Source organism: Vombatus ursinus, unplaced genomic scaffold, assembly GCF_900497805.2.
Source record: "Vombatus ursinus unplaced genomic scaffold, bare-nosed wombat genome assembly UNPS02014942.1, whole genome shotgun sequence".
NCBI lineage: Eukaryota > Metazoa > Chordata > Mammalia > Diprotodontia > Vombatidae > Vombatus > Vombatus ursinus.
This window is the reverse complement of record NW_020954720.1, coordinates 12075301-12084015: the sequence shown is the minus strand read 5'-3', so window position 1 is coordinate 12084015 and position 8715 is coordinate 12075301. Positions and strand designations below refer to the sequence as shown.

Here is an 8715-nt window from a genome sequence, read left to right as displayed (position 1 = left end):
AGTCCACTTGGCTTGTTTCAGTCCAATACCTCTTCTGATGCCAATTTAAATGTCAACCAGACCAGAACTGGCCTCGGTTAACCTGTGGGTGGCTAAAACCAAACAAAGTAGGCCAGAGACAAGAGTCCAGAATGAAACAGAAGTTCAATTTTCAAGTGAGGAAAAATGGCTTGAAACAAAAACACATGTGCCAGAGCCTTGCCCCTAATTGGGGGGGGGGCAAGACAGTGTGAGGAGATCTCAGTACTTATACTGATGGCTGCACAATGAGCTATAGTATAGCCCTGACAATGAGGGGTAACAGAAACAATGTGACAAGTTTGATTCATAGCAGATCTTCATGACCAGAACATGCTTGTCAAAGCTCAGAGGCTGCCTGATGCTGGTGTGAAAAATCTTTTAGATTTTGCTGGGGCTGAGATCATCCAGAAGGGGAGAGAAAGGGATTATTGTTATGCCAAGCTCAGGGTACATCCTGCTTGCTGGGTCTTAGCTCTGGAAAACAGGCTGTCTCCTAATATCTTGACAAGACCATATCTGTTGTATGGTGTGTTGGCTTAAATAAGCAAAAGATCCCTGTCTTTATAAGTCATTGAATAATTAAACAGCTTAAGGCTAACCAGAGATCTCTATGGTACTTCCCTAGAGACCTCCTATCAAGCTGACATCATACCATTGATAACTTCTCTTTCAGTTCAGTCCCACAGCCATCTAAATCTATCAAGCTGTACCGTTAACTATTCCATATCTATATCTTTAATATGAAAATATTATGAGATATCTTAGCAAATGCTTTGCTAAAATCTAGCTTTATTGAAAATTTACATATCTATATCTATGGGGAGAGAGAGAGAGAGAGAGAGAGAGAGAGAGAGAGAGAGAGAATTTGTCTGCCAGGACTGCTCCTGATGGATCCAAGTCTGATCTCTGTAATCACCACTTCATGTTATAGATATTCTTACTAAAGATGAATTCTAGAATTGTTCTAGAATCAAAGGGAAGCCTATTAATCTATTATAGCTTGCAAACTCTACTCTCATCCCTCAAAAAAAAAAATAAGACAGATGACACACACAGCAGCTCAACCTTTTCTCTGTTATCAATTATTGTATATTCTATTCTTTAGAGTTCCCCATTCCTCTATCGCTGACCTCCTCCTAAAAAGTTTCACTCCATGGGATCTTATCTATCTTTCCTTGATACCCTTTAGAATCAGGTTTCCCAGAACTTAGTATAACTATCAGACTAAGTTGTTTTCCTTTTCTATAATGAACTCCAAGGAAGAGTGGTCATTTGTCTCCAAAATTCCCATTATTTCTCCCAATGTAACCAATTATTCTCTGTTAATAAAATCACAACTAATATGAAAGTTCTTCTCATTGGTTCCTTTACTTTTTAAAGAATGAAATAATCATTAAGAAAAGTCAGAAAGCTATTAGCTGATCTGTTTTTAGTGTACTTCTTCTCAAAGGTGGCTTTCACTGTAGGGGAAGCAAATAATCCCCAGGAGGAGCAATCCTTCCCCCAATAAAGACCACTAGCCCCTCACTTTTCATTAAACCCATGCCTGCCATTGTCTCTTCATCTTTCAAATACTGGACTCTGGCACTATCATAGTCCCTGGTCAACAGGGTCATCTTTCTCTTTAATTCCTAAAGGGCATATGTTAAACTATATTCTTTTCAAGAGTGACTGTACACATGATCCAATAATCCCTGCTGTACCCTTATTCCTACCCTCATTCCCCTGCCAGAGTTTCTTGCTAAGTTCATTTCTCTTATCTTTCTTTAAAAGGTCTTATCTGTTTCTCCACAAGATCATCTTCTGTTACTTTATGCCTCTCTTGTTTGCTCAAACATCAAAGGGACATAAACAGTCCACCTAGTCCTGCCAATACCTGAATAAGAATCCCTTTTATGACTACTCCCACAAATGGCAATCTAACCTTTATTTGAAAACCTTTATTAAAGGGGAATCCACTACTTCCTAAGTAATCCCATTCCACTTTGGATAATTACAATCTATAGGAAGTTTTTCCCAAAGCTTAAATTAGCCTCTTTGGGATTGTTTCCTTGTTGCTTCTGGATTTGCACTCTGGAGTAAAACAAGAAAAAACAAAAAGAAAACCGAAACTAAAAATTTTTATTCCTCTTTGCATGACAGCCTTGTCAAATATCTAAATACAACTCCCATCTTAGTCTGCCACTCACTGGCTGTTTGATCCAAGGGTAAATCACGTCACTTTTCTGAGCCTCATTTTCTGCCATCTGCAAAGTTAGTACATGTAAGATTAGAAAAAAGAACTGATTTTGGAGCCAGAGGACTTTGTTCAAAACCCAACTCTACCACTCACTACTTATCTGTAACCCTGGACAAACCAACCACTCCCAGACCCACAAAGAACTGTTTGTGACTCAGGTGAAAATATTTCTAGTGATGACTGTCATATTCTCTTCTCTATATCTGAGTACTGCTACATTTAGATACTTAAATCTCATCTTATGCCTCACTAATTAAAGCAAACATTTTCATTTCACTATTAAACTTTTCCAACTGTAACTTCACTTAATTATTCATCTTTTTCCCTGGCCCTCCCTGTATTATGTAAATGGATATCAAATGAGAAGAGTAATAATACTAAAGATTTGTAAAAGTCCAATTGAGGATAATACATCAGAAGATTAAAAATGACTTTGATTGCAAAATCTAATAAAAAATATCTGCATTGGTAAGGTAGTCATTAATCTATAAGTAGTTATCTTATAAATATATACCCTATAATAATAAAAGTCTGTGGAATATTTATTTTAAATCTTTAAAAAGTAATATCATTATGAGCTTATTAAATAGTAAGAACTTAACAAAGAAAACTGTTCTCAGAGGTAACAATATAACTCACTATTTAGTTAGGTTCCTTTAGGATATCAGCCAAGGGACAGAAAGGAAACCAGTTATGAAGCAATATTACCAACATATCTCACAGGGGTATTGTGAAGAATATCTTCTGATTGTAAAATGCTCTATAAATGCTAAATAATAATAATTTTACTAGTACCATTGCTAAATTAAGCAACAAGTTCTTAGTACTATAACATTTTGTCTATAATAGCAATGAAATCTAAAGGCAAGAATGATTAAATAATTCACATCTAGAGAATTTAGAGATTTTTTTCCCTTAACCAACTTCATATAATCTGTCTTTAAAAAGAATACCACCCCCTTAATCTATCTTTTTGATATTGATGTTCTCCCAAGGAAGTTGCATGCAGGTTTATTCTTTGAAAGAGACATTATTTAATTCTGAACTATGCTCAAATGTAGCTAAAATTGTAGAGGCAAACATCAGAAGTTTTCCGGTGTGCATTCATTTCTCAATTTGCACCACTCATGCATTCTATATCCTTTCAGCTGGGAAAGCTTCCATCTGATTTTTAGTGGCTGTTTAAACAAAAATAAATGTTTATCTCTTTAAAATTTTGCCAGGGAGCTGTCACTTTCCCATTTACTCTAGCTATGTTGTGACAGAATGTGTCAGATTCTCACACAAATGAAAAGAGATATAGACTTATATTTACTTTAGCTGAAAAATAAGTAGTCATCAATTCAGAGAAAAGTGTTTTCCCATCTGAAAAGATGGAGTAAATAGGAGTGGTTGAGAGAAGGAAGTATTTTCTAATGCTTAAAAGGCAGATGTACACCAAACATTTAGGAGGCTGATTCATTTCTGGTTAGCATCCAGAGAGTGGATAATCTCATGATATGTAGACATGGGTAGTCTACTCAGTAGCTTTCACAGTGTAGGACTTTTGTTAAAAAAGAATGAATGTTAATGGCTCTCCTTGATCCTTCCTTCCCAATTCTCTTCACCTACCCTAGCATGAGCATGTGTGTGTGTGGGTGTGGGTGTGCGCAAGCACACACACACACACACACACTTTCTCATATACTGAGTAAAAGAAATTTAAATGGACTATAACAGACAGTTTTTCTTTACTGACCAATTTCTACTTTAATGTTGGGGACAGAATTGGCAAAAAAATAAAAGTGGTGGTAGATGGGTTCATAGTTTCATACTTCATTAAAGTATTTGGATTGATAACACTTATTATAACACTTACTGAATTTGAGTTAAGCATTTCCCTTACTCAATGTTATAGATGGAAAAAAAAAATTAATGTCCCTCTAAATAATCCTTTCCTTTTTGTTAGTAAGACAACTATTACCAAGGTGCTATTCTGCAGTATATATATATATATTTTCAAAAGCATTGCCTTGATTAATAATAATAATTCCCCTAGGCAGTTACCTGTTTCTTCCTTTGACTTCATAGCACTTTATAATCTGTTTCTCTTAGTGTTATCATTCAATAGTGTATCTTATAGTTTTTTGTTTGTTTGTTTGTATCTTATCCCAATACTATACTCCATGAGAATAGGGACAATTTCTTACCTTAATTCTATATCTTCCCCAGTGCCTACCGTGATGCTCTCTGCATGGCAAAGGCATCTGGATGGTGTAGTGGGTAGAGTGATGGACTTGGAACCAGCAAGAGCTGAGTGCAAATCTGGTCTCAGATACATAAGCACTGTGTCTCTAAGTCGACAAATCACTCAACTTCTTAGCTTTAGTTTCCTCTTCCATAAGATAGGGATAACAAGAAGGTTTATTTTATAGGTTTGTTGTGATTATTAAATGAGATAATAATTTATGAATTGCTGCACTAGAGAAGTACTAAATGGCATTACAGGAAGTACTTGATAAATATTTGTTAACTGTAGGTACTGAATGAAGGAAAAATTGTTCTGGTAATCCCTCTGTACTGTAATTTTCAATATTTTCAATAGTTAATGTGAGTTAGCACATTTCTACTAGCAATGTGAGTATTTTTAAAGAGTTATATAACTATATGTGCGTATAGGCATATATTCATGTGATATTATAAACACACACATATATTATGTACATACACATGTGTATCAGATAGAAATATGTAGCCAGCTTTTGAGATGGGTCCACAGATGTGTTGGAGCCAGATCAAATAATCTCTTAAAATTCCTGTCAGCCATATCATCCTGGCCTCCATCTTCCTCCAGCCACCACCCGCTGGTGCTTATTAGTGTGGACTGACCAGAGTCTGTGAATCCTCTGATCCGGGGCTATCCACACCCGCCCTATCCCAGCTTTTTCCCTTTTGAAAACACTAAGAGTAAGGTCCTTACATTAATTTTTACTAGAGCCAATCACCTGCCATACTTGGAACAGAGATTGCCCTTAGCCCTTAATAATCATGAAGTCCATAGTTATGAGAAGAATGGGAACCAATGGGTGAAAGGCCATGAACTGAAAGAACTCAATGGACATGTTACAGGTGTTGACTGGGTTCCCAAGAGCGATGGAATTGTAACTTGTGGTGCAGACCGTAATGCCTATGTCTGGAGTAGATGGCACCTGGAAACCAACCCTGGTGATCCTGAGGATTAATCGTGCAGCCACTTTTGTGAAATGGTCTCCGTTGGAGAATAAATATGCTGTAGGCAGTGGAGTTCAACTGATATCCGTGTGCTACTTTGAGTCTGAAAATGACTGGTGGGTGAGCAAACATATAAAAAAGCCAATTTGTTCTACTGTGCTTAGTTTGTACTGGCACCCCAACAATGTTTTGGGGACTGCTGGATCCTGTGACTTCAAATGCAGAGTTTTTTTTCTGCCTACATTAAAGAAGTTGATGAAAAGTCAGCCGGTACTTCATGGAGTACCTTGTTTTTCACCTCTTTTGTTTGCCACCTTTTTCCATTAGAATGTAAGCTTCCTGAGGGCACAGATTGTCTTTCTTTTTGCTTGTATTTGTACCCTCAGTGCTTAGCACAGTATTTGGTACATAGGGAATGTTTAATACATCCTTGTTTTCTTCCTTTTGGACAATTGATGTCAGAGTTTGGTGGTACTGGAAGTGGTGGGTGGGTCCACAGGGTTAGTTTCTCGGCCAGTGAGAGCTGCCTGGCTTGGGTCAGCCATGATAATACTGTATCAGTTGCTGATGCCTCCAAAAACATGATGGTTTCACAGCTGAAAATAGAGTTCCTCCCACTCCTGAGTGTGTCATTCGTCTCTGAGAATAGCGTGGTGGCTGCTGGCCATGACTTCTGCCCAATGCTGTTTAATTATGATGATCGTGGCTGGTGCACCTTCCTCTTCAAATTAGATATTCCAGAACAGAGCATCCAGTGCAACGTGTCTGCCATGGGACACTTCTGTAACATGGACAACAGAACCACCCCTAAGCAACACTGTTCTGGACACGCTACACCAAAACAGTGGACAAGCAAAACTGCGACAAATTTTGCACCACTGGCATTGATGGAGCAATGACAATTTGAGATTTCAAGCCTCTAGAGTCTTCAGTGCAGGGTCTACGAATCATGTGAAGCTGCATTTCTATTCTCTAGCATGACAGACACTTGACAGAATGCAGCAGCAGCAATTGCATGAAGACAGGAAAGACCCTACCACAAGTCAAAATGGATAAAATATCCCTTGCAGATGTTTTGTTTTTGTTTTGTTTTTTAACATAATTGTTGAATGTATTGGTTTAAAAAAAATCATCAATGATGTCTTTTTGATTGGCTGTTTCATTTCATTCTTGACTAAAGCTGCTCGTTAGGTAGTTTATTGTGGGAAGTTGTCACACTAAATTAAAGGGGGGTTTTATGTAAATTGTCTATTAGGAAAAATTTTTTTAAAAAAATACAGGAAAAATAAACTCTTAGGAGCTTATTTTTAAATTTTTAAAGTAAGCATTTATACATTTGTAATCAGTAAATGCTACAAAGGGGCAGCTAGGTGGTATAGTCAATAGAAAGCCAGGCCTGAAGTCAGGAAGACTCATCTTCTTTAGTGCAAATCTGGCCTCAGAAACTTACTTAGCTATGTGACCCTAAGCAAGCCACTTAACCCTGCTTGCCTCAGTTTCCTCATCTGTAAAATGAGCTGGAGGAGGAAATGAGAAACCACTCCAGTATCTTTGCCAAGAAAATCCCAAATGGAGTCACAGAGTTGGACACGTTTGAACAACAACAGCGTAATGAAATGCTACCAAATAAGGCTTGACTTATCTTGTTAATGTCGAAACTTAAGAAAATGACAGAGAAAATGTTAATGCAGATTAAATTTAAAAGTACGTCATGTCTAAATTTCTTCTCTGTCTCTGCCTCTTTCTCTTTCTCTCTGTCTCTCTTGTTAAGTATTTACCAACACACCCCTGGGTGGACCCTCTCATGCAGAGAAAGGGAAGAATGTGGGGCTTGCCTGCTTTAGGCCTTGTCTTTTGGCTAATTTCTAAAGGAAATGACCTCTGCAAATAGATCTCTATGAGAGGCTGCAATAGTAGCAGTTGGTGGTTGCAGGAGCAGGGGAAGCTGCAATTGTGTGAATTTAAAACTAGCAAGAATATGGAATGGCAGCTGTATTGGGAGATGGGAGCTGAGCTTTAAGGAACGGCAGTCTGCAGGGCTGATCTTGGAGGCCTAGTGATAGTAACCTGTGGGGCTGTTGCCAGAGACCCAGGTGCTATAGTTTCCATCCTCTCTCAAGGGCCAGAATGGAACAGTGGTTGCCAACTTTCCATTTGAAAAAGTAGATACCAGACTGTAAAGTATGGTCTCCTCTCTTCTCTATCAAAATAGAGCAGAAGCTGATCCCAAAGCTTATTCTTTCTTGTAAAATTACTTTTCTGATTTCTGTTTAAATATTTTGCATTTCTTTTGTTGACTAGATAAAGCCAGTCTACATACGTGGTGTTAATTCATGTGTTGTTTTATTGTAAATGGGCAGTCGTGTGCTGCTCAAGGTATACAACAGAGAGGAATTGTGTTTAATTGTTGGTATACAGAGATACCGTAAAGACCAGGCTTTTTACTGGGTAGGCAAAATTGAGAGGAAGAGTATCATATGATTTTCATTATTGATAATTTTTGACAAACTCCTCCCTAGCCCCCAAAGAACCTAAACCTTTGTCTCCCTGGACTCCATAGTCTTCCCCATACAGCTATTAAAACTCCTTGGTTTTTGTTTCTCTCAAAGAAAGAACTAAACCAGATCTAGGTTTGTTTGCTTGCATTTCCTTTTCTCTAGGTTAAAAATGTCTCAGAGTTCATTTTTGGCTTTATGGGGCAAGGATGTGCTTTTGAGATAAGTGGTCTCACTCCCTTTTTCTCTCTTTTCCCCCCACCCCACTCCATGTTCAGATAAAACTCTTACAAGGAAGGATAGAGGGCAGTGAGTAGGGAGAATGAACCCCTGAGTGGGAAGAAAAGCATCACGAGTGACTTCACAGGTTACAACTACATTACAAAGGTGACAGAGAAGAGGGGGAGAATTTCTTGCTTCCTGTTATATAGTCTAAGTACATTGTCTACTTCAACCAGAGAAACAATACCTATGAGGCAGGAAGGAAGAAAACAAGGATGTATTAAACATTCCCTATGTACCAAATACTGTGCTAAGCACTGAGGGTACAAATGCAAGCAAAAAGAAAGACAATCTGTGCCCTCAGGAAGCTTACATTCTAATGGAAAAAGGTGGCAAACAAAAGAGGTGAAAAACAAGGTATGTGGGTCAGAATGGAGGCACACTCTTCTGGGCCCTTCACAAATGGAATGTCTAAGAGGAACTCCTGGCACATAGACCTCATGGGGGAGATGCCATGGTTAATCAGCC

At 38.1% G+C, this 8715-nt stretch overlaps 1 pseudogene; it reads left to right on the top strand.

Moving 5' to 3' along the window:
* Nucleotides 1-454: 454 nt before the first annotated feature.
* LOC114029848 lies at nt 455-6425 on the top strand (annotated as a pseudogene).
* Nucleotides 6426-8715: the final 2290 nt, after the last annotated feature.